The sequence below is a fragment of the Protopterus annectens genome, chromosome 16.part0, assembly GCF_019279795.1.
Source record: "Protopterus annectens isolate FY-2018-M chromosome 16.part0, PAN1.0, whole genome shotgun sequence".
Lineage (NCBI taxonomy): Eukaryota > Metazoa > Chordata > Ceratodontiformes > Protopteridae > Protopterus > Protopterus annectens.
The window spans coordinates 607,932,984-607,958,598 of NC_056750.1; the positions used below are offsets into that span (position 1 = coordinate 607,932,984).

The window sequence follows — 25,615 nt, forward strand, 5'->3', positions numbered from 1 at the left end:
TGTGTTTGCGCTTGTTTCCTGCCTTTCCTGTTACTAGTCTAGTCCAGGTGCAGATTTACTGTATCCAGGACTCTTTGTAAGCTTCTCAGCCCCACAAGCCTTTCTGTGCTGGTGGGAAGCCTTCTAGCTTATCAGTGGGAGTGGTAAGCATCAGGTAGCCTACCTACCACAAGAGGAGTGGTCCCTGGCCCAGAAATTGTAGCTATTGGCTGTTTGAGCAGTTTTTTTCCATTTATTTCAACTTTCTGGTTTGAAAGCCGCACTTGTGCCTGTTTTCTGCCTTTCCTGCAGCCTAGTCCAGTTACAGAGTTGCTGTATCCAGGATTGTTAGTAAGCTTCTGAGCCCCCCAAGCCTTTCTGTGTTGGAGGGAAGTCTTCTAGCTTATCAGTGGGAATGGTAAGCACTAGGTAGCCTGTCCTCCATGGGAAGAGTGAGTTTTGGCCCAGAAATTGTAGTTTATTTGGCCGTTTGGGCAGTTTTACATCTCTTTCAACTTGCTGGCTTAAAAGCCTACGTTTGTACTTGTTCTCCACCTTTCCTGTAACTAGTCTAGTCCAGGTACAGATTTGCTGTATCCAGGACTCTTTGTAAGCTTCTGAGCCCCCAAGCCTTTCTGTGTTGGAGGGAAGCCTACTAGCTTATCAGTGGGAGTGGTAAGCATTAGGTAGCCTATCTACCACAAGAGGAGTGGTTCCTGGCCCAGAAATTGTAGCTATTGGCCGTTTGGGCAGTTTTTTTTCATCTCTTTCAACATTCTGGTTTAAAAGCCGCACTTGCACTAGTTTCCCGCCTTTCCTGTAACTAGCCTAGTCCAGATACAGAGTTGCTGTATCCAGGACTGTTCGTAAGCTTCTGAGCCCCGCAAGCCTTTCTGTGTTGGAAGAAAGCCTTCTAGCTTATCAGTGGGAGTGGTAAGCACTAGGTAGCCTGTCTGCTATGAGAGGAGAGGTTCTTGGCCCAGAAATTGTAGTTTATTGACCATTTGAACAGTTTGTCTGTCTCTTTCAACTTTCTGGTTTAAAAGACCACATCTGCGCTTGTTTCCCATCTTTCCTGTAACTAACCTACCGGGTAGTACTAGAAAGCCTTAAACTGATACAAGCCTTCTAGCTTAGAAAAGAGACTTTGGAGTGGTTAAGTATCAGTTTTCTGTACTTTCTTGCTGTACTTAACTGTTTTCCATCTAAACGCAGATTTTCCAGCATTTATTGTGATTTAAAAGCTTGTTTTTTTCACATATTGTACTTATTTGACTGTCTGCACTTTTAAAAAGTTGTTTTTTGTTTAAATAATTTGTTTAACTGTTGTAGGCTACACACTGAAGTGCAATAGCCTTTTCTGGTCGTTTGTAGTAGTTTAAAGCTGTTTTAAGTGTATTTATTTACTGTTTTTGCCTTATGTTTTCAAAAAACAAAAAAAAAAAAAAAAAAAATTCCTTGTTTCCCACCTTTCTAAGCTAGTATAGTCCAGTTTTCAGGCTAGTGCTGAATTCAGGTCTGTGATGCTAGTTTCTGAATTGCCCATACCTTACTTGGATAGCAGGAAAGTTTCTCTGTTCACCTGTGTGAGAGGGGAACTTTGAGCAACCTATCTGTCCCTGGAGGAGTGGTTCCAGCCCAGAAGTTCGTAGTTTAGTAGACATTTTGGGCTAATTTCTATCTCTTTCATTTCCCTACTATAAAAACCACATTTGCACGGTTTTGCGCACTGGGCAGTGCCGGTTAGCTACGGTTAAATTATTCCCGGCTCCACTAAGTCTCCTCTTAAGTTTTTCCCTTGAAACTAGTCTATCTCAAAATCTAAGCACTCAAAAAGCATCTTACAGCCCAGCACTTGCTCAGACCTAATAGCAAGCACTAATATACCCTGACACTGATTGCCCAGCAGGGCAAGGCTCTTTATTCACCCCTCACCAACCAAGTGACTAAGCAGCTCACCCTACTATTCAGGCATGACCAAAGGGCAACTTCAGGTGCACTCTCCAGTCCAGCTGGTGAATCTGGGTATCCTGAGGCAATGTTACAACTGCCTCATGTACACAGACAACCCTCTCCTCCTACCACAGAACACTAACGTATGTGAGAGATGCAATTATACAGCCAAACTGGAAGCTAAGCTGTCTCCACCCAAGACTGGAACAGACAGTCAAGAGAAGAAGGTTAACACTTGCACCACACCTCCAGCTGCACACAGACCTACTAAAACAGCACTGGCAAAGAATACACATAAATACACAAAATCATACTCAGAGGCTATAAATAAAAACCTGCAAAAGCATCAGAGACCTCCAAAGCAGAAACCCAAACAACCTGCACTTCCCGTCACAAACCAGACAACACATAAAACACAAAATCAGTGTGCTGCACAATTACAGCTCTTAAGGCGAAATAACATACCTAACACACTTGTAATAGGTGACTCTATAGTCAGGCACACTGATGTCCCACTCACTAGACTGGACAAGCAGAAGGTTACTGTTAGCTGCCTGTCTGGAGCCAGAATCTGCCACATAACACAAGCACTCAGGTCACTCTAGAACAAGTACAAATATGACTCTGTCATTGTTCATGTTGGTGTGAATGACCTGAGACGTACCTCCCTGGACTACATGAAAAAAGACATGGAAGAGCTCTCTGATCATGCAGCCCAAGCTGGCATGACCCTGACCCTGAGTAGCATCCTGCCCTCACCAAGAATGATACCTCAGTATAAAGAAAAAATGGTCAATTTCAACAATTGGCTAAGCTTCTGGTGTCATTCAAAGGGGATCCAGTGTCTGTCAGCCTGGGACGACATGCTCGACAAGACACGTTGCTTTTCAAGAGACGGCTTGCACCTGTCACCCCTAGGCTTTTGAATACTGGCCAAGGCTCTTGCTGCCCCCATAGTGCCTTTTTTAGGCAAGGCTCAAAAGTCAAACCCACCTCTGTAAACAGTGCAATTAATAAAAAACTGAGGGTTATGCTACTAAACGCCAGGAGTTTAAATCTCAAAATGCACGCGCTCGAAGCACTCCTCAGTATGGAGAATGTCAACATCTGTGCAGTAACTGAAACCTAGTTCAAGGCTCCAGAAAGCACCCCAGCACTACTGGGCTACAACTCATACCACACGTTTCGGCACAGAACACTGACCGAAACACAAAAGGAGGGGGTGCATCCATATTCATCAAGGATACCTACACCTCCAGGTTAGTGGCGCAGAATGTTACCTCTGAGATTATCCATGTGCAACTAACATCAGGCAAATCTGCAATGCAAATTTTGGCCTGCTACAGATCACCCTCCATGATCCAGGACTACCACTCCACCTTTCTGGAGACACTGGAAAACATTAAGGTCCTACCGAGCACACTGATATTGGGCAATTTCAATTACCCTACCATGCACTGGGAAAACTACTCGAGTACAAATTCCCAGGCCCAGCACTTTCTGGAATTCATGAACTCAAATGCCCTGGATTTAGCTGGTAAGCTCCCCTACCAGAGGTGAAAACATATTAAACCTGGTCATCACCAACATGGGCGATGGGTGTTCCACACCGGAGGTCAACCCGTCACTGGTTAGATCAGACCATAAACTAATCACTCTGGATGTCCACACCCCACCACCACCCCCAACTAAGGAAACCAGAGTAAAAAACTTCTCTAAAGCAAACTTCACCTTACTTAAGACAGAGGTGGTAAGTTTCAAAGCCCCCACGCTAAAGGATAACGCTGCCCAAGATGCAGAAACCTTTACAAATGCACTCTATGAGCACCTACAAGGATGCATGGATCGTGCCATCCCTAACAAAACCAAGACTCACTCCTCTAAGAGAAGGAAACCAGTTTGGTGGACCCCTGCAATAAACAGGCTATACAATAGAAGGAGGAAACTAGTTCAGAAAAAAGCAAATCTCAAGAAGGAAAGACATCCCTGATCAGTATCAGTAAGAAACTAAGGTCCCTCATGAAATCATCCAAGGCTAACTTTGAAAGAAAAATAGCCAAGGATTCAAAGGATAACCATAAAGCCTTCTTTAGCTATGTCAAGAATCTAAGTGGCAACTTGCAGATATGCATTGAACTATTGCAAAATAGCACAAAATATAGTGAACCTACTGATATTGCCAACATCATGGCAGATAGATTCAGTGCAAACTTCACCCCCTCTCACTTCCAAAAGGGCGCACAACAATACCAGAAAAGTGTATTGCCCCAGAAATCACAGATGCACAGGTGAAAACAGCCCTTTCAAAAGCCAAAAACACAGCGTCAATGGGACCAGATGGTGTCCCAGGCTGCATCTTGCATGAACTACAGAATGAACTAACCCCCCACCTAAACACGCTGTTCAACCTCAGCCTTTCCACAGGCTACGTGCCCATAGAATGGCACACAGCAATGGTTATTCCCCTCCACAAAGGAGGGGCCACAACTGACCCTGGTAACTATCGCCCCATAAGCCTGACTAGCCTGGTCTGCAAGGCTGTGAAGAGCATCATCATGGAACTCATTAACAACGACATTGGGAACCTCCAAACACTTGACCCGACCAATTTGGTTTTAAGGGCAGATCATGCCTACTAAATTTAGTTGACTTATTTGAGACAGTCACACAGCCTACCTTGACCTCGCCAAGGCTTTCGACACCATTCCCCACTCTGGTATTACAGAAAAATTCACCAGCCTGAACATAAACCCCTACGTCACGAGATGGGTTGCCAACTGAATTACAGACAGAACTCACACGGTAAGAATAGCAGGCTCCAGGTCCGATTCTAAACCAGTCACAAGTGGTGTCCCACAAGGCTCAGTTCTGGGACCCCTACTGTTCGGCATGTACTTCTCAGAAGTACAGGCAAACACAGGAGGACTATGGCTAACCAAGTTTGCCGATGACTGCAAACTGGGAGCCATAATTGACTTTCTGTCTGACACAGACATCCTCTAAAAGGGCCTTACTGAGACGGACACCTGGTATCAAAGTCATGGCTTCAAGCTAAATGCCAAAAAATGCATAGTCATCCCATTTGGGAAAAACAAAACACCCACGAATTACCACATAGGTGGCAGCCCCCTTAATACAGAAGAGGTAATAAGAGATCTGGGGACCCAGGTAGATAGTAATCTCTCCTTCAACAATCATATTGCCAAAGTAGTTAGGAAATCCTTCTATGTGGCCCATCTAATTACTAAAGGGTTTGCATCAAGAAATAGAGGTTATAGTGCCCCTCTACTAGTCACTCATTAGACCCATCATAGAGTACAATTCCCCATTTGAGGTGTACCTCACAAGACACTTCCAACAGCTGGAAAGACCACAAAAGTACCTCACCAAGAGGATTACTGGCCTCAAACATATGTCCTATGCAGCCCAACTGAAAAAACTCTGGCTGTACTCAGTGGCATATTGCTTACTCAGAGGTGATCTTTGCCTGACTTACAAAGCCATGTCCAACTCAGAATTGATGGACATGCTCCACCTAAAGAAATCCAAGTCACTGCGAGACACGTGCTCTAGTGAGCTAAACCTCACCACAACAATAAATAGAACATGCTGAGGGGATAGATTCCTGTCACAGAGACTCCCCATGCTTTGGAACAAAATTCCAAATTACATCAGGCAGAGCCCCTCACTAACACTCTTCAAGAGAAACCTTGACGAGTGGATGGGTAACAGAAAATTACACCCCTGGGATCACTTCATTGGCTCTGCTTGACAATAGGATCAGTTAATTAATCAATGGGGAGGCGAAAGCCGACACACTCTAGCTAGGCTTATAAATGCCCTCGGGCAGATAGCCTAGTACCTACTTATGTCTTATTTCTCACATACATCAGTTAAAATTATTTAGAACCTTCCTCATTTTATTTGGCTTCACATGTGGCACAGGCATTTAGCTTGTCACATGCTTCAGAGTAACAGAAGTAACATGCACAGTTCTCAGTGGAATGGAACAGGCTAAACTTTGTTTCATTTGTTTAACAAGATTAGTAGTATTACTACTCCTTTATTAGTTTTTTTATTTCAAACTGATATGTTAGCCCATGTGGCTGAAAGGATATAGTTCCCCTTAGAATTGGGGCTACACATTAGCCAGATTGAATTCTAGCTAGTATTCCTGACCCCAAAGGCCTTGCTGATTAGGCTTCTCCCTGGACAACTCTTAATTTGTTCAGAAAACCAGTGTATTATATAGCCTGTAAACAAACAAGGCAACATGTTGTGTACTCCATGCAGACAGGTCATCACTTTTTCAGCAGCTCACTTTTAAAGGAAAGTCTATGGGTGGAGTCTTTAAAATGCTACTCTGTTCCTTTCCTTGACTTATGGGTTTAGAGACCACAGCTGGTCTGGTCTGAGTCATTCAGAAGTAGGATATTCTGGAGGAATGACTTGTTTTCCTCTCAGAAAAGTGTAGTCCTTCCCCTAGTCTGCTCAGTGCAGAAGGGCAAGAGTGAGGTATTAATGGAACATTCTCCATCCCATTGCACAAGAAATCACATTATCTTATTATTCCAGATGATTCTAAACAGTATGCCCAAACTTCACAGAAAAAGATCCGTAGGGCCTTCTGCAGCCATGAAAGGTGGGGTTTCAGGCACCCAGTTCCCCCAGTGTTACTGCAAACTCAACACATTCTGGCCAAAGATGCCCATATATAGGAGAGGTAACAGCTGACTCCACCTGAAAGCCTGTCTTCCGTAGTGACTGTTCGATCCTACAGAATCTCCAGGTTGGGGTCTCAAAGGTTGTTGAGGCTAGTAGGAAGTGGTTTCCTTAGAGATGATTGAGGGTCAGTTAATCAGGTTCTACCCACCCAAACATAACTGGTTAAAATAATCTGTATGCAACAAAGTAAAATAAATAAATAAATAAAATAAAGCATATTCTGTAGCCTATCTAATTCTAAAGGGCATGAATGGTCACTCCAAGGAGACCACTGTGCCACTTTATATCTTTCTGATATAGACCAACATCAAGTGCAATGGTGCGTTCTCTAGCCTTTGAACAAGCAATCTGAAACCGATTGAAAAAGCATGATGTACCCCCAGAGAAGGAGGAGCATAAAAATGGCATAGGGGTAGGTGTAATACAGAACCCAAGGACTCGTGTTACTCAGCCACTCCAAGTGCAAAGGAAGGACCCATGTCCATTTCACCTGCACATTTATTTGAGGATATGAGATGGTGGAGGCATCTAAACAACCTGTCTGCGCATTGCACCTAGGGAATACATCTGGTCAGCTCTACTACATCCAAGACAAGAAGAGCAGGAACATCAGTCTGGAGCAGAAAGGCAGGCACTTAGTGCATTCCTTTGGAAAAGAAGCAAGCAGCTCTAGGGAGAACTGCAACTCAATGAAATCCTCAAGTACCATGGAAGGTTGAAAGACTGGTGAAGACTCCATTCGAAAAGATACTTGTATACCTGTCCCTACATGGAAATGTACAATTGTAAATACAACAGTACAAGGGAATACCAAAAGTGTTACTAAGGACAATTTTAACTAATAAAAGAAAAAAAAAAACATCAACAAAAACAGGAAAATGTAGCATTATAATAGTCAAAGACTCCAAGCAAGCAAACATCACTGGAACCACAGCCTGAAATAACTCCCAGTCTAAAAAGAATGAAGAAAAGCCCACAACAGGGGCAGTCACCATGAAAAGGGAACAACCCCAGGCTGCTATGCCATAATGGAAGAGAAGGTATTACTTAATCAGAGAGAAAGAAAGAAATGAGTTGTGGAGAAGGTTGCCAGCCAATGTTTACTACATCTGTAAGTATAAGAAGGGAATAATACATGTTTCACAATTAAAAATGAAGTAAGTAGCCTGGGATCAGTGCAATCCAGCCAAACACTACTGATTGTGAGAAAAAATGGAGGAGGGGAAGGGAAAGTACTGATGAACCCTGGGAAGGTTGTCTGTCCAGCTGAGCCTGCACTGTATCCTAAGTCGTAATGGGTTTACAAAGACTGAATCTCCTAGCATATATATATTATTCCCTTCATATAATGCCATTAAATCTCCTAGCAGATCTATTTATTCCTGTCATATAATGCCACTAAATCTCCTAGCAGATCTGTTATCCCTATCGTATAATGCCATAGAATTTCCTAGTAGATATATTATTCCTATCATGTAATGTTACTGAATTTCCTAGCAAATGTATTTCCATCATGTAATATCACTTTCATTATCTGGCACAGATGACATATTCAGAACTGACAACTGGTCATTTTAATGGTAATATGTTTTCAGACTTTCTTCATTGCTTGGGGTTTAGACATAACTATGTAGCTAACTTAGATTAATGGAGTTGTGAACAGGTCCATGCATACTCTGGGCAAAAATTCAGATTCATATTAAAAAGAAAATAAGTTGGAAACAGTACATGAAAATGTTCCTAATAAAGTATAGAACAACAACACACACTACTAGTACTATAGGACAATATCCAGCACAGATATCATTGGAATATGTTTTAGAAGTAAACATCCATCTTTAGAACAGACTTGAACTGGTGATCATAAAGGTTTGAGGAGTCATAACACCATGAAAATGTTGTAGTGAAAATTTATGCTGATAGATAACATTCCACCAGGACTGATTTAAGAGTAAGAAGCAATGCACAATTGAAATATTCAGGATCTGCAAAAAAAAAAATACCCCTGCTTTTTTGCTGAACCCTGTACTGTTGTTAATGCTTATGGTCCAGTAATTACAGTGGATAAAAAATGTCAGCGTCACTAGGCATTTTTGGGTAGGATGAGGTGGGATTAGAACACCTTACATGTTAAGAACAGCAGATATTGTTGATGTATTCCAAAGTTCTTAAATGCAAGTAGGTTACTGTTTGAGTGTTTCCACCCTTTTGGTTGCACAGAACACCTGCACATTAAAAAGATTATATTTAACAACCAAATTATTTAAGTATTGTGCAGTCATAGAATTCTTGGTGCTTGTAATAAAATTGAACATTTAGGGTAATAATGTGAATAGTGATAACTGCCTAGTCTGATGTGATTTTCAAATATACAGAGTAGATGGTCAGTATTTTACTGTTGCATTACAGGTAAAGGTCCCCTAGTAAGAACAGTTATATTTGGCAGGTTTAAAATCTGGGGAAAATGTTTCTTTGTTTTGTTTTGAAAAGAATAGTGTGTGATATTCTCACATTCACAAAGACCAGGCAGTCTAGAGGCCGATTCACTGAAGCCAGCCTGAGCTGACACCATCTTTAAAAATCTAGATCACTTACTGATCCACAGGTAAATGGATGTGAGCCTACATTTGGTATTACCTGTCTGAAAATGGCAGCTAACTAAAGAAGCCAGTAATTAATTTCTGGGGAGCTCAGATTTTGTAGTACCTTGGTTCAGTGGTTAATGATGGGTGAATTCCTTGTTCTCTTATAGTTTTCTCTGATGGAAACCTAAACTAATTTCAAAAAATTAGTTGTTTGAATTTGGCCCAAGAAGCATCTCCTATTAACACCATTAGCACTGACCTTTAAAATCATAGCAGAGGAACACTTTCTTATTTTTCACAATAGAAGGTCTTTATTGACTAGACCATGTGTAATTAGTGATAGGGAGGCTGTGTATATGCTTTGTTTATTTAATTAATAAGGTATGTGCCCATAAATAGGTCTAATTTTATGAGGAACATCAGTAAGTCCAGGAGAAATAATAATACATTTTGAGGTCCAAAATCATAGGAGTTTGACATACCAGTCGTCTATGATAGCCAATGACCATTTCTGTACATTTGCAAGTATTTAAGCACAGTTTTCTGATCCAAATATGTGTTGTTTTCATTCTTTTGTGTTTGGCTTTCAATGTTCAAACTTGTTAGCCTTTTGTTAAGGCAAGATTCAACATTATGTAGTGGTTTGTCCCTCTCCATGGTAAATTTCCCTACCTTTTTTAGATGCCAGGGATTTCATAATCCTGTGGCCACAGATTTGAAATTAAATTGCTCCAATACAACACAGATCTGGGGAGAGTGTGAAATTATTGTATGTAACCTCATTCTAGCCACAGGGAGGTTAACAGGTCCGTCAAGGAATAATACCTTTTTATGACCTGCAGATCCCCCCTTTACTGGAAACTGCCTGTAGAACAGCTAAATTGTAGCTTCATGAGCAGAGCTGTCACTTCCACTTTCTGGCACAGTCAGCCAGTGTTTCTCTCACATTTTACAACTGAATGAGAGGTATGACACAGAAGTAGTGTTCTCTTCTTACCCACCTTGTGATGCTACTTACAGTTCTTGCAGTTTCTATCCTCCACCTTTGGTACATCTGATTTAAAGTAAACTATGCTGTAGTTAAATTTGTGCATGATTTGTACCCCAGATTACCTTAAATATGTCATGAGCTAGGATGGGAGTAAATATAGTACTTGTTGGCATTTACTGGGTGCTGTAGACATCTTAATACTCTTGTACATGGATGACTGGTTAATAGCTACCTCCACAAACTCCCCTTTCATGAAATGGATATTAGCTTTTTGTTTTGTTTTCTAGGTTTAACCTGGAATAACTTTAAATCGAGAGAATTCTACCCTACTTTACTATTGAAATCCAAGATACTCACCAGTCCCCAGAGAGTGCCTAGGATGTCTGAGATCTGGCTGTCTCTTAACATTGCATTGGTCCATCATGGCCTGTTTAGGTTGATGGTATGTACTGGGTACTACATTCTAATGGCATGTCTCCACATGAACATATGAGAATGCTTCATTATTCACAGTAGTATGAGATGTAATGTTGTGGCTCATGACACTCTGAAAGACAAACTGCTATGAAAACAAACGACAATGAATTCTGAAACTAGGTGATCTTTAAAGCATATTTTGGGAATGCTTTGTTGCTCACTGTGTACTGCTCAACAGGTACCTCAGACTAGGAAGCATACCATGAAATTCTTAACCTCAGGCTTGCATATTGCCCTACGTTTACACTTTCCGTTCCGCTGTCACAGTCTCTGGAATTTCATCAGATACTTCAGAGCAGGGCATAATCTCAGTGGTTACAAAATGATCATTCTTCTTTGGAAATACTCCATGTTTCAGATTTTGCACTGCCCTCTGGACTACTTGATGTGTTCTACCATTTGCTCTAAGTCAGTTCCTCACAACTGATTTGTCGCTTGTGTATTGGGAAGTGTAATTCTCTTGGCATTTTTCCTAATGACATGGAACAACTCAGATTCCTGGAAATGAAATAAGTGGGTTTATCTCTACATTCCCTGTGAGGATATGGAAAATGCAGACCCTTCCCTGGTTAGGCCATATAGCCAGTCAGTGGCAACTTCTTTTCCCTTATTCTTGTGTTAGGAAGATGCCTCATAGATATGCAGTTAAAATGGCATCCATGTTTCAGTAATGCTTTCTTCATTTCCTCTCTTCTCCAAGTGTCCAAGAAAGCCAAGTTTTGCAAGATCAAATTGGTCCTGATAGCCTATGTTTTTCCCCTACAAGTGTGGTTCCATCTTGCTTTGGCCCATCACTTGAGGTAGGCCCCTCTGTCTGAAGCCTTCCAAGAATCTGCAGTCTCACCCATCCAATAAGCTGTGCATGAATTTCATTCCCTCAGACTAACTGCTTAGTGTCTCTAGTTCCCATGAATGATAGGACTCCTTCATATAACAAAAACATATTTTACTGCCTTATCTTTAGAGTCCTGACACAAGAGTGTATCATAGCAAATGGTCTCATTTTCTTTATGGGCCACTGCTAGGTTACTAGATCCTTTACATCTCGTGTTCTTAGTTGTCTGGGTGTATTTATTTCAGGTTTTGACATAGAGCTTAAATTGTCTTCTATTACTGATCACCCTACAGCCACATTTAATAATTTTCACCAAGGGACCAATTCTCTCTCTCACTTCACAGAGATTCAAGCAAACCTTTCTGATGGTCACTTTCTTGATTCAGGCCCCATTCAAGTGTTCTGTAGTCTTGTCGTCAAGCTTGAGAACTATATTTTGCCTTGAGAAAGCTTACACTGCTACTTTTTGTACTGTTTCCTTTTCCAACTTGTCTTTAATGGAAGAGTTTCTTGCTCTCTACTTACTTTTACCTCAGCTAGAAGGATTTTTGAGCTCCAAACCTTGTGTTCCAACAGTCTGTATCACACCTCTCACAAAGATGGAATGTTCATGAGGATGACTCATTCCTTTAAGCCAAATGGGGCTGTGGAAGTTAATATTAGAGTTTTACATAAAGTAGGTACAGTCATTTTGTAAATTCAAATTGTCTTCCAAAAATGAGAGCCTGAGGTTCCATAATCTGTCAGACTGATATGATAAACATATGTAAAAAGTTCATCAAAGAGATAATCTTTCAGATCTATAAACCAAATCAAATGTTTATGTTGTTTATAAAATAAGATCACACTGTAATGCTTGCTAGTTTATTCTTTTTCGTCATAAGATCAGTGGTGGAATACTACCATTCTTATGGTCATCATGCAAAAAGACTCACTTTAAACATTTTGAACCCAGAGATTACTAAAATGGTGAGTAGTCTAAAATATCAAAACTATCAAAATTGGCTGTAAAAGGTTAGAATGTATTCACTAGATGCCTTTGAAGATACTCTAATTACAGTATTTAAGGCAGAATGGTTGGGCCTGATAAGCCTGAGGCATGCAGAGATGCATTTAGTTAGAACATGTCATCGGAATCAAACTCTTTTTGGAGAGGTTAGTTGAACAGTGGGATCTTCTGCCCAAAGATATCGAAAGGTCTTAAACAGTGGATTCACTTAGGAACTTAGACAAGTTCTTCAACTGTCTTTGATACTGAGTTGTTTGTATGCAGGCATTATAGGCTTTGTCTTTACCTATATTTGGTTTTATTTATAAGGGCGGGTGGGAAGATGGCATAATGGTTAAGGTGTTTATCTGGCAAACAGAAGGTGCAGGGTTTGATTCTCACGTGGGGTAATTGGCTAGGCTTAAAATGGCCTACAAGGGGCAATTAGCCTAGTACTAACCTATGAACCTATGATCAGTCTGAAAAAGCAGAAGATGAGTAAATCTCTCTCATAAAGTTAATTTCCCAAGAAGAGTAGTTGTTCAGTGGGAAATGACAATGGAGCACCCACTTTATGAATTATTTCAACAACATGATCCAAGATTCCACCATGCTTTGTGGTGAACTGAGATGCCGAAGTCTTGCACTCTGACTGTGAAGTAACTCTGGCCCAAATCCAGGAGTTGTCCAAGAACTGATTTCAACTGATTTCTTGCCACTTATAGTCACTCCAAAGGCTATGGAATCTCTCAAAGGGGCTACTATCATCAAGTTTTTCATGTCATCTCTGGAGGTGTATATCTGTTTAATTTTTGACTTCTGTGCACAAAACAAATGAAAAATAAGAAAGAAGCAGTAAGGGCAACAAATTAATAGGCAAACCTGTTTGTTCAAGCAGAACACTCTAAAGACATTATCTCACTGAAGAGTTTCATTTAATAAATACAGAGCACTACAGAGGTGCACAGCTGATTAGTCCAATGAAAAACAAACTTTCAGAATGTAAGATGATCCTTTACAAACTGGATTCTACATTCTAGTCTCTGAATTGTCTCTAATGAATGACCAGTGAGAAGTTACATATCACAAAGTTATAGTTCAAATAGACATTAGGAATTCATATTGTTTTTTCGTTCACTAGACTATTTATTGTCTCATACCTTAGTAACTAACCACAGTTGAAGTCTTGGGAAAACTGGGCTTCCAAGGGATTTGACAAGAAACCTTACAGTTCTCCTCCTCTTTTGTCATTCATTTGCAAGGGACGTCTTGTGCATAGAAGCACTACTGAAATATTATTTTGGGTACTTTGGCTGCATGACCAAACCGTGTCCATATCTCTAAAATTTTCAAAGCTTCAGGACATCACAGTTTAGGAACACACACAATGTAGATCTACCTTCTACAGTCTACCCCCCACCACTGTCAATAATTTTTAGAAGACTCTGGGAACAAAAGACAGACTAGTAGTCAAGCTGATTTGTAGGAAAGAGCAGGAATCATCTGTGAGGTACTCTTACAGTAATATGCTAGTAAGCTTCCATTATCTCTAGTGATATCCAGAACCCCTGAGGGCAACAAGGCATCAGAGACTAAAGATGCCCCATCCAAAACATGGCATTACAGATGTGTTCACTGAAGTACAGGATTGGTCAAAACCTGCCTCTTCCTTTTTAGGAACATGTAAGAGGCAGATGTTGAAGCTACTTCCTCATTTAAAGGCTTGTTTAAACTTTGTGACATTTATTCATTTATTTGTATTTGTTGACCCGGAAAGCCCAGCTGAGCAGTGACCCATTTTCAGCAGACATCTGGGTAGAAAAATGACTTTCAGTTTTTGCATATAAATAGAAACACAATAATACATTTTACACACATCATAACAGAAGCGCAGTAATACATACAGCATAAGAAATATAAATGAAATATGTACGTACAGCAATGGAATATTTCCATTTGAAATTTGTAGGATGGCAGAGTAAGGATACATTCATCCATCACATGCTAACATAAGGGACTAGTACCTAAGAAAAGTCTGATGACAGCTGGAAAGATGCATGGAGATATATAGTTGAAAAGGAAAAAGGTGGGATGACTGACACGAGATGGAAAGATGAAGACAGGGTGTTAATGGCATGGGTGATACTACTCAGATGTAGTGCATGAACACAGCGAGTTATTGTTTAGGTATTGCTTAAATTGAGATTTGAAATTGGGTAATTTCTATATTTGAGTTTGAAGGAGATAAGAGTTTCAGAGTTTTAAGACACAGAGTGTAGACAGTTTGTCAGCATTATTATTTGATTTGGTTATAATCGGGAGGGATTTTTTTGCTGGCTCTTAGGTCTCTGACACAGGAGTAGTATTGTAGGGTGTTCTGGAGTGTAGATAAGTTTGTGAGCAGTGGCTGATTGGGAGTATGACCAATAGTGGGGTAGTTCTTGCTACTGTAGTTCTTTTAGAGCTTTACAGGGGTGAGAGTTGTGTGATACATTTGTAGTGAATTTGGTAGTTTTATTGTAGCAAGTCTCAAGTTTGTATTTATCAGTTTTGTTCAACTTGGAGAAGTTGGGTGATACATAGAGTAGGACTGGGAGTAGGCAAGTTCTTGTTATGGATTGTCTAGTGGAATCAGAGAGGTATGGTTTGTTCCTGTAAAGGTAGCCTAATTTAATGTGGGGTTTTTGATGTACTGCAGAACGTGTTGGCCAAATTTTAGTTTTTCATCAATTAGGATACCTAGCAGCTCAATTTGGGAGACTGTTTCTACTTTGATATTGTTGGATGAATAGATATGAAAGATGTGTTTTAGTTCTGCAAATGTAGTAAGAGGAAAAAACATTGCTTTGTTTTTGTTTTGGGTTCAGGAGAAGTTGGGAATTGTTTAGCCAGGATTCTGTTGTGGAGAAAGAGTTGGGTAAGTTCTTGTAGGTTTAGAGAGGGTTGGGGCAGAACAGATGATCATAGAATCTTCCACATATTTGGCAATGGATGACAGCTTGTTGCAGTATGGATTTTATTTCTGAATATATTGAACAAGAGTGGACCCAATATTGATCCTTTTGGACCACCTACCATAATTGGGAGGGGTGGAGAAATTTCTTGTTGCCATTTTACGGCTTCTGTTTGTTAGGTAGCTATGGCACCAGGACAGGGATGTATGGTTGAGTCCAAGACTGGAGAGTTCAGGCAGTAGTTTTTGATGGGAAGTGGTGTTGAAGATTTTAGACAGATCAATTAATAGGGATGAAACTAAGTTGCGTTTGTTCCTATTTTGGTTGATTGTATTGCAGAAGCTGATGAGGGTAGTAGTGGTACTATGACTGGGGTGGGATCTGTGTTGAGTTTTGGAAAGTAGGTTGTTGTTGGTAAGGTGGTTTAAGAGTTTTGTATAGATACATTGTTTCTAGTACTTTGGATATGGGGGGTATATGATAGCTATAGGTTGGTAGCTTGAAATTTTAGTTGAGGTACTGTCTTTGTGTAGCAGTATAATGTACAACATTTTCCATAGGCTGAGTACATGATTTTTTGTTATGGCTCTATTGATTATAATTGAGATGGGCAGGGCCAGGATGCCTGCTCGTAGTTTTAGGAACTCAGCAAGCAAGTTATTAGCTGCTAAGGTAGTGGGTTTAGTAGGTGGTGTAGTTTTTATATTGTAGAAGTTTGGACAGTTTTAAATGTAAAACTATCAGTATTTACATTTAGAGGGGATATGTTAGGGATGGTGATCTGTGTAGTGTCGTTGATTAGTGACAGAATGGAGTTTGTAAAATATGAGTTAAATTGCATTGTTATACCATCATTGTTAGTGGTACCTGGGGGTTGCAGTGGAGATATAGCCTGGGTGGAGGAATTTTTTGACAGATGACAAGAATAATTTGGGATTGTTATGGTGTTTTTAATGAACTTTAAAGTAGTGGGACTACATCATTTTTTACTTGATTTTTAGATAGGTTTCAAAGATTTCTAAAGTATCTGGGAGAGTCCTGAGCTTTATTGGTATACTGATGTTTCCATGCTTTGTCCCTTCATTTAAACAGTTGCTTAGTTTCTTTTGTTAACCATAGTGCTTAAACCAATCCTACCATCTTGCTATGAATTGGTGACATTTTGTTTAAGATGTTTAAGAAGGTTTTCTTAAAATGCAAGGCTGCATCATCTAGTGCAGGGTTCTTAGAAAATTCCAGTTGCAGAATTTGAGTGAGGAAATGAAGACCTGTTTGTTAAAGTGTGACAGTCTTCTTACTTGGTTGCATGTTAATATCTTGTTAAGATTAAGAATATCCCTGAGACACAGAGAATGGGATAACACCAGCAGCTCAGATGGCATTGACACTTCTGACAGAGAAGCTTCTAATAGAGTTGAACCAGTTGGCTCTAAGATGTGACCATTTTGACTGTCCAATATCCAATTGTCTCAAGTGAGTGCTCATTAGACCAAGGCTAACCCATAGAACTGACCTTCCATAAACAGTTCTATTCAGTAGTTAGAATTGCTCCAACACCCCCTGTAAAACCTACCTCTAGCAGGAATTAGCAAAGATCCCAAGCAGGTTAGACTGCTTGACACTTGGGAGTCTCCACTATTTACAAGTATTTCTGCTGTTTTTGAGGACAGCGTGACACTTTGGTGGTCTTATCTGTTTAAAAAGCTGCCTTACTTTTTTGAAGGAAGTTATTTGTCTTCTGTCAGCAGTTGATTCTTTTCCTCCATTTGGATCTCCTCAGTTACCTCTTGAGAAGGCTCACCAGAGGACCTTCCCTTAGAAAGGGGCACCTAGACTAGCCTGATGACATTCATTTCACAAGAAAGATAGCTGTAAGCCTTATGTTTCACACAAGCCAGCAGTTGTTTCCCTTGTTAGCCTATATCAACACAGTCAAAGATACAACATGCTCTGTGGAACTCAGCTATGAAAGCCAAAACCAAGACTTTTCTAGTGACTCCTTGATTCCAGAATCAATGTACTCTACAAGTTTCTGTATTAACCAGTGTGCGAGAGGATTGCAAATAGGGCAGGTGAAACAGATACTTTTGCATGCTTTTAATCCAAATTTAGCAGAGAATACTGACTTTGCATATTTAGGGGTTTCAGCTGTTTATGTGGTGGAAGTATAACAATGTGTCTATGGGTGCTCGCACAGTAAGGCATGCCGTTCTGCTGGGGACGTGTAACAAATGACTCCCTTCTTGGGAGATGAATATCTACTTTTTGTTACATTCGGACTATTAAGATAGGATGACCCAAAACTTATGCTGTTCTTCCAAAGGTACGGATTGAGCCTCAAAGAAGCATGACTAATAAGTCAGACATAAAAAGACAGGAATGTAAGAAATGGGTACTGGAAATTATTCAGGAGTTATTAGGGAAGATAGAAATGTCTTAAGAAGATATAGGTTTGAATGGGATAAAATGAAAGTGGAGTTTAAAAATAAGGTAGAAATAAGAGTTATGGCTAAGATGCAACAATAATTATTTAGAGAGACTGATAAACGTTAAAGTATTTCAGAATAAGGGGAATCTCAAAGAACAAGAAGAGGTGCAACTGCAGAGTGCTAGAGAGAAAATAAGGGAGTACTTGGATAATATGCATGAATTTAGAAAGACTAATGTTAAGCAACTGTTTCTGATAATGACTTTAGAGCACAAAAACCTTTATCACATTGACTGGGCAATAGAAAGTAGAAAATGTTGTTACCAAACTTAAGGAGGCTAAAACAAGGAAAATAACCAGAGATCGTGTAGAGGTATTAGAAATATTTCAGAAAATTTATGAAAATCTGTGTAAAGCAGAGAACTATGGAAATCAAGAATAAGTACAACGGGAAATATTTATGGAAGAATTAAATATGCCAATAATAGAGATAGCTCAGGCTCAATTGTAAACAGGTTGGGGGAGATGAGATAAAAATGGTGATTTATAATCAATCTGCAGGAAAGTCTTCAGGAATAGATGGCATTCCTGTAGAAGTTTGGAAGCTAGGAGGAAAGAAAGTGATAACGATCTGGAAGGTTTTGTTTAATAGTGTTTTAAAAGGAGAGAAGCACCAGCATCCTGGAAAAAAGCTGTGGTAGCTGCAATACCTAAAAATGGTGAAAACCCATCAAATCCAGCTTCAGATAGGCCCATTTTGATTCTAAACCATGATTATAAAGTATTTGTCATCTTCTTCTTTTGGCTTTTCCCGGTTAGGACTTGCCACAGCGGAACTGCGGTCCGCTAATGATTGGCAGTAGATTTTTACAGTGCCAAGGTGCCAGCTCGATGCCCAACCTTCAACGAAGGCATGCCCATTCACGCATGTCTTTCGAAGGCTACTTGACCACGGGGAGGACATGCAGACTCCACACAGAGGGCGCTCCAGCTGAGAATCGAACGGGAGAACCTCTTGCTGTGAGGCAACAATGCTACCTCTTCACCACCACGGCTCAACATTATAAAATATCTGTCTATAGTGGCTAAATGAATGGCAAAGGTATTTCCAGCATTGACGGAAATGGACCAGTGTAGTTTTGTGGAGGGAAGGAAAACATTTGACACTGATAGAACAGTGATGATCCAGAGGGAAGCAGAATATAAGAAAAAGCCTCTATTGTTGGTAGGTTTTGATGCCGAGAAAGCATTCAATAAAGTAAGCTAGGATTTTATAAGTAGGGCAATGGAAGCATTTGCAGTCCCTGTCACAATAATAAGGTTAATTTGGAGGTTATATGAGGGATCAGAGATGAAAGTTAAAGTGTGGGGTTCTCTCTGATAAGTTCTGTCTGAAAACAGTAACTAGGCAGCAGTGTCCTCTTTCCCCTTTGCTATTTGCATTATATTTAGAACCATTGTCAAAGAAAACTAAGGACTCAGAAATTCAAGGATACATTTGGCATGGTATTCAAGAAAAGTTGACTTTATTTGCAGCTGATGTTATTATGTAGCTGATAGAACCAAAAAAGGACATCACAGTGTTGTGGAACATTCTGAGACCATTTCAAGTGTTTTTGGGATATAAAATTAATGAAGATAAAACAAAGGCTGTAAACTATGTATCTACACACTAATTGGTTCAGCAATACCCATATTTATGGGGACGTGTTAAATTGTACCCATATTTATGGGTACATGTTAAAATTAAGTACTTGAGTATGGGTTATGGCAGCTAAGGATATGTGGGAATAATCTAAACAAAAGATAATATAAAAACTGAGAAGCAAAAAGCTTTTTCTGGATATGGATAGAAGGATACAAATGTTTAGTCCCTTCAGCGTTATACACAGGTCTGGCATATTTTTATTAACCAGAGGAGAAGTTGTGGATAGAAGTTAAAAAAAAGTTGAAGGATTTTTATGTGGGAGGGGAAGAGGGCAAGGTCAAGTGGAATAAGTTTATCCTTCCAATAGAACAAGGTGATTGGGATTAGTTGATTTCAAGGGCATTTCAGACCGTAGTTAAATCTCCTATGCACAGCAGAAGCAGGCACTCAAGAAATAAGTAGAGAGAGAGGCCAACTGAGAGCAGTGAATTTTGAGAGCTCCATAAACTAGTATAATAATATAGGAAAATGTTATTATTTTCAAGTTTAAAATGTCAGGAATCTATAGATAAACTACTAAATTACATAAATATCAATTTTGGTGGAGATGTACAAAAATTTTCCTGTCAAGTAACTTGGAGATGAACAACTCAAGAAATTCTAATCGAGATGCTGCTTTGAAAAAAAAACTGCAATTGATGACATCTACCTTGCAGGAACTATCTTTGAAGATGGATGGCTTTAAAAATGACTTAGAAAACCTCAAATTAAATTCTCAAAAGCAGACTGATACTCTTAAGGAACTATTACAGCAACACCATACAAAAATAAATATAGATACTTCTCTAATTGAATGGAGACTCAAAGAGGAAGAATTCCAAAAATAATTTCTGCTTAAACAGAATATATGGCTGCTTAACAAAATAGATGTCTTAGAAAACTGGGAAAGGAGAAACAACATAAGGATCTTTGGTCTGTCTGAAAACACTGAAGGAGAAGACATTATTTCATTTTTAACCTGGATTCCTGAATTTTTACACTTGAAAGAGGGACTTTCATTTGGAATTGAAAGAGTGCATAGAGCACTGAGGAAACCTGCTTCTAACTCAGCAAATACTCAACCTAGATCCATAGTTATAAAATTTATTTCATTTGTGGACAATGAACTAATATTAAAATCTGCTTGGAGAAAATTACCCTTAAAATACAATCAAAGCCTGATAAGGTTTGACAATGATTATTCTTCCAGAATACTAGAACAAAGGAAAAAAAGTCTGGCCAATAATAAAACTGCTGAAACAAAGCAACATTAAAGCACAGCTGGCCTTTCCAGCCAAGATAAAAATACTTTTTGCCAATAAGATGAGAACCTTTATTGACTTAGAAGAAGCTACTATATTCATCAAAAACAACATGGTGTCTATCCCAGAAGAAATGGAATGGATGGCCCCTACTCTTAAAAGAATAAAATAAAAAAATCCTTGGACTGATGCTAAAAGAAGAAACAAAAAACTGATTCCAAGATAGCTGTCCCAAAAAAAAAAAATTCTTGCAACTACATCTCTCAAAGTATCAGCTGATATGGTACATCACTTGTCATCCATTTTTATTTAAAAAAAAGGAGGGTTTCTTAAACAACTGAGAAGTCATCTGTTTTTATTTAAAAAAGGAGGGTTTCTTAAACAACTGAGAAACAGTAATGATTTATTCAGAATGTTCAGTCCAATAATGCTTCACAAACAAAGGTAGGTCGAGATGGGTTACTGTTTACATTATATGTAAGCCAAACAAAGCAACATATAATACAAACATAGAAGTTTCTGTTCCCCTACTTGAACTCCATGAATACTTATCTTGTTCATTTTTCATTGATTTTACTTATAATAATTTAAGTAATTAATTAACTAATTCATCAAAGTACCATTCATCAGAGTTCAGACTCAAATGTAACAAATTAACATCATATATAATAGCAGTAACACTAGAGTGTTTTGAAAAAAAACAATGCTGTCATGGAGACTAATGCCTTCTTCAGTTAAAGTATGATTTAGAAATGTCATGTATATCCTGGATAAATAATAGTAGCAAGTTCTTAGTACAAATGTCATTATTATTCTGTCTAAACATAGTTAATATCAGTTATGGCAGGTATTACAGTTATGAGTGCTGTTTGATCAATCCTGATATGGTGTGCGTGGATGCACCCATGTCTGGCAGCTAGTACAAATGTCATTATTATTCTGACTAAACATAGTTAATATCAATTATGCTCTTTGATTTTAGCCTCACATGGTGTGTGGATGCAGCTGTGTCTGGCAGCTGTTGTATGTTGCCGTTTTTGTCTCGGGAAGCTGTGAGTTACAGCTTGTGATTGAGGTTTGCTGATGCTTGTGTATTAGGAAGAGACATTTGGTGTTTTAGACTGGATCCAGGGGAAGGGTGTGGATAAAACTGTGATTTGGAATATTTTGGAAGAGAATAGTTTGTTTGTACATCTGCTGAGTGAGAGGTGGGAAGGCTTGAAGAATGTGTTATCTCTTGTTGTGGCGGCTTGTTGGGAGATTTTTTTTTTTTATCTGTTTGCTCTCCATTCGTATCTTGGCTGCTGCCTCGCTAAAAGGGAGGGAATTTAGGCTTGAAGTTGCAGTGAAGTGAAGCTTCAGGTGCATCGTGAGCCTCTGGTAAGCAGTACACAGACACACTAACAGAAACAGAAGCTCCCAAGTTGCTATGGTAACAGAGACAGTGATGATAAAGCTTAACGGCTCTAAGGAGCCTCTGAGATGATTCTCAGCAATGAAGTTTTTGATAGTACCCTTTGCAGTGTCTAGGAGGTGAGCTTCCTCGGACGTGTTGGGCATATGGGTATAGCTGATTCTAGGGGTGTCTGAGGTTGCCGGGAAGTGCTATAGATTCATCAGATATCCTTCATGGAAATATCTGTGGGATGAAAGGTGTATTGAGTAGTTCACTGGCAGAGTGGACACTGCATGGAACTGGCTGGTAAAATGGAATTGGGCAAATATTGGTTTGGATATTTTAAAAACAGCCTGGAAACACACCACATGAACTAGTGAATAGTATTCTGGCAAAACTGGATGGGCATTGCTGCCCGTGCTTGAAGTACTGATGTGTTTATGTAAAGATGGAAATATAACAAATAAGAAACTAGAATGGTCTCATAATTTAAAGTCTATGCACTGTATAAACATGCTTGGAAGGAGCTAATATAAGAATAAGCATTGCAGCTGGTGGTGTCTCAACTAAACAACAGCGTAAAAAAAAAAACACAATACTTTTTTAATGTATGATTTTAATAAATCTAGACATAAAATATATAATTGTCATATAAGATGATGCAGTCTGCTGAATTTAGGTATTAAAGACAGGATTTAATAACATGGGCTTCTGTATAATAACACTACTGTCTTAACTTGTCATGAATGACATACACTACATTGAACATTAAGGGGAAGCATGATGATTTTCGTATGTAAGTATGCATAACAAGTCATGTAATTGCTTTAACTTGAATTGTAGTTTTTGTAACCCATCTTGACCATATATAATACTTAAGTGGTTACTTATGTTTTATACATGACATTAAACTGACAAAGTTGTTCAAGAGAAAAAAATAGAAGCCTGAACTTGAAATACCACAGAATAAAGCAGTCATATTCTGAACAAATAGTATTAAATTGACACTAGACACTCAGTTTAATAACATGCACTTGTTTATAATAACACTACTGTTTTAACGTGTCATAAATGACATGCACTATATTGAACATCAAGGGGAAGCATGATGATTTTCTCATATAAGTAAATGTGCATAACAATTCGTATAATTCCTTTAACTTGAATTATGGTTTTGTAACCCATCTTGACCATACATAATATTTTAGCTGTTACCAAGGTAACTAATGTTTTATCCATGACATCCAATTAAAGTTGTTCAAGGGAAACAATAGAAGCCTGAACTAGGAATGTTACAGAATGTAACAATCACATTCTGAACAAATAGCATTATATTGACAATAATCACTTAGTTTAATCTTTGCTGATTATACAAAAATCGAATGTTGCCACTTAAATCTAAAAACTTTCAGTATATGCCATAAAATGGCAATTTATGAATATGGAAAGGCAATTTGTAATCATTAATCACAATAAGTGAATTTGTTGTTTTTAACCTATAATTTCACTCATTTTCTACTAAGAAATGACAGATATGAAAATCCTTATGTGTAGGAAATAGGAATAGAGATGCACTGATAATTAAAACGCACTAACTTTCATCAATGTTCATATAAAACAAACTTGATGCTTTAAGTAACTTAGCAACAAGCAAAGTGATTACTTAAATGCTGGCAAACAATGAAATATAACTTCTGATATATCCAGTAAAATACATTGTATTATAAACATTAGATATAAATATTATTACCATCTATTTATAATAAGTAATACGTTTTGAAAAAACTTCATCAGTAAGGGTGAATATATTAAATAACTGTGTGCTATAATCTTTTACTGAGGTTTTATATATGATTCATCCTACTTTACTATGATTATATTGCTTGTCATCTATCTTTCATGTAAATATTAATTGCTTATACAATAAGTAGAAATTTATATTGTATTAGAATTCTGTCTAACCTAAAATAGTACTATATCTGTTCAAAAGATAAATACTGCTTATTCCTATTACAAAGATTCTCCATATGAATCAATTTATGGAGCTCAGATGTTCAGTATTGTCAAGGTAGGAGTGATAATTTGATGGACTTGGGTTTATCCATCAGATTTGGAATGATTTTCATTCCATGGCTAGTGCGGATCTTAGTTTTGTTAACATTTATTAATTTACATTTATTTCACAAAAACATTTTTAGTATGCCTGACCAAAACATTACTATATTAGCAAACACTCAAAGTATAAAACTGATAATTTCCTTTAAAAGCTCAAATATATACTTTATAGTTATCAGAGGAAAATGTTTAGTAGTTACAATAAAACAAAAAATACATAGTCTAAATAACCTAAGATGGATTTAACTTTATTATCTTTAAATACCAGTGGCTTAGACAATCCTAGCAAGAGATCAAGTCTACAGAAATATTTAAAACTGAACACAGAACAAATTGTCTTCCTTCAAGAAACTCATTTCAAAACAAATGACAATTACAAATAGAATCTTAAGGAATATATGATATTGGTGCAATCCACTTTTAAGACAAAGACAAAGGGGTAACAATTTTATGAAAAACAAATGTGATTAACCCAGAAATGATTTATAAGTATGAAGATAAAGAAGGCTTATGGCATTAGTAATAGTTAAATATAATATAATAGAATGTAATATAATATATATATATAATAGAATAGAATAGAATAGAATAGACCCTAGCCAATCTATACTGGTTCCCAGGCATTGGAACAGGAGCTGTTAAAAAATAGTTGGATTTCATTTCCAATAATTATAAAGGCAACTTAATATTAGGAGGAGATTTTAACTGTTTATTTGATATTTCTGAAACTACAAATAAAATACCACTGTGTACATCTGCTGTATCAAAGGCTTTAAGCAAGTGGGTAGAATCTTTTCATCTTGTAGATACTTTCAAATTTAAAGAAGATACATCTTTGTTGTTTTTCCATCAAGATCACAGATTTGGTACCCAAACTAGAATAGATAAAATATTTGCTTCCCATGACTTATACTCTAAAATCATTAATTTCTCAATCACTCCCTGCCCCTTTTCAGACCACAATTCATTGATACTAAAACTTCAAAATGGGTACAAACCATTTATCTTTAACTCCAGAATTCCAACATATATAACTAAAATTAAAGAGTTCAAACCCTGGTTATTATCTGAATTACAGTTCTTAGATATTAATTACACCACAGAGATAAATAAAATAATGATATGGGACTCATTAAAAGCTTACATAAATGGCAAAACCCTAACTTGGTAAAAAAAAAATCAGAGAATGGGATTCTGAATTATTACATCTACAATCCAAACTTTTGTCAGTAAAAGCTGA

The 25,615-nt window shown here is 38.3% G+C and overlaps 1 protein-coding gene across 2 annotated transcripts in view; it reads left to right on the forward strand.

Moving 5' to 3' along the window:
* Positions 1-25,615, forward strand: part of LOC122790848 (adenylate kinase isoenzyme 5-like) — a 1,153,343-nt gene that overhangs the window by 143,006 nt on the left and 984,722 nt on the right. The gene's annotated exons all lie outside the window — the stretch shown is intronic.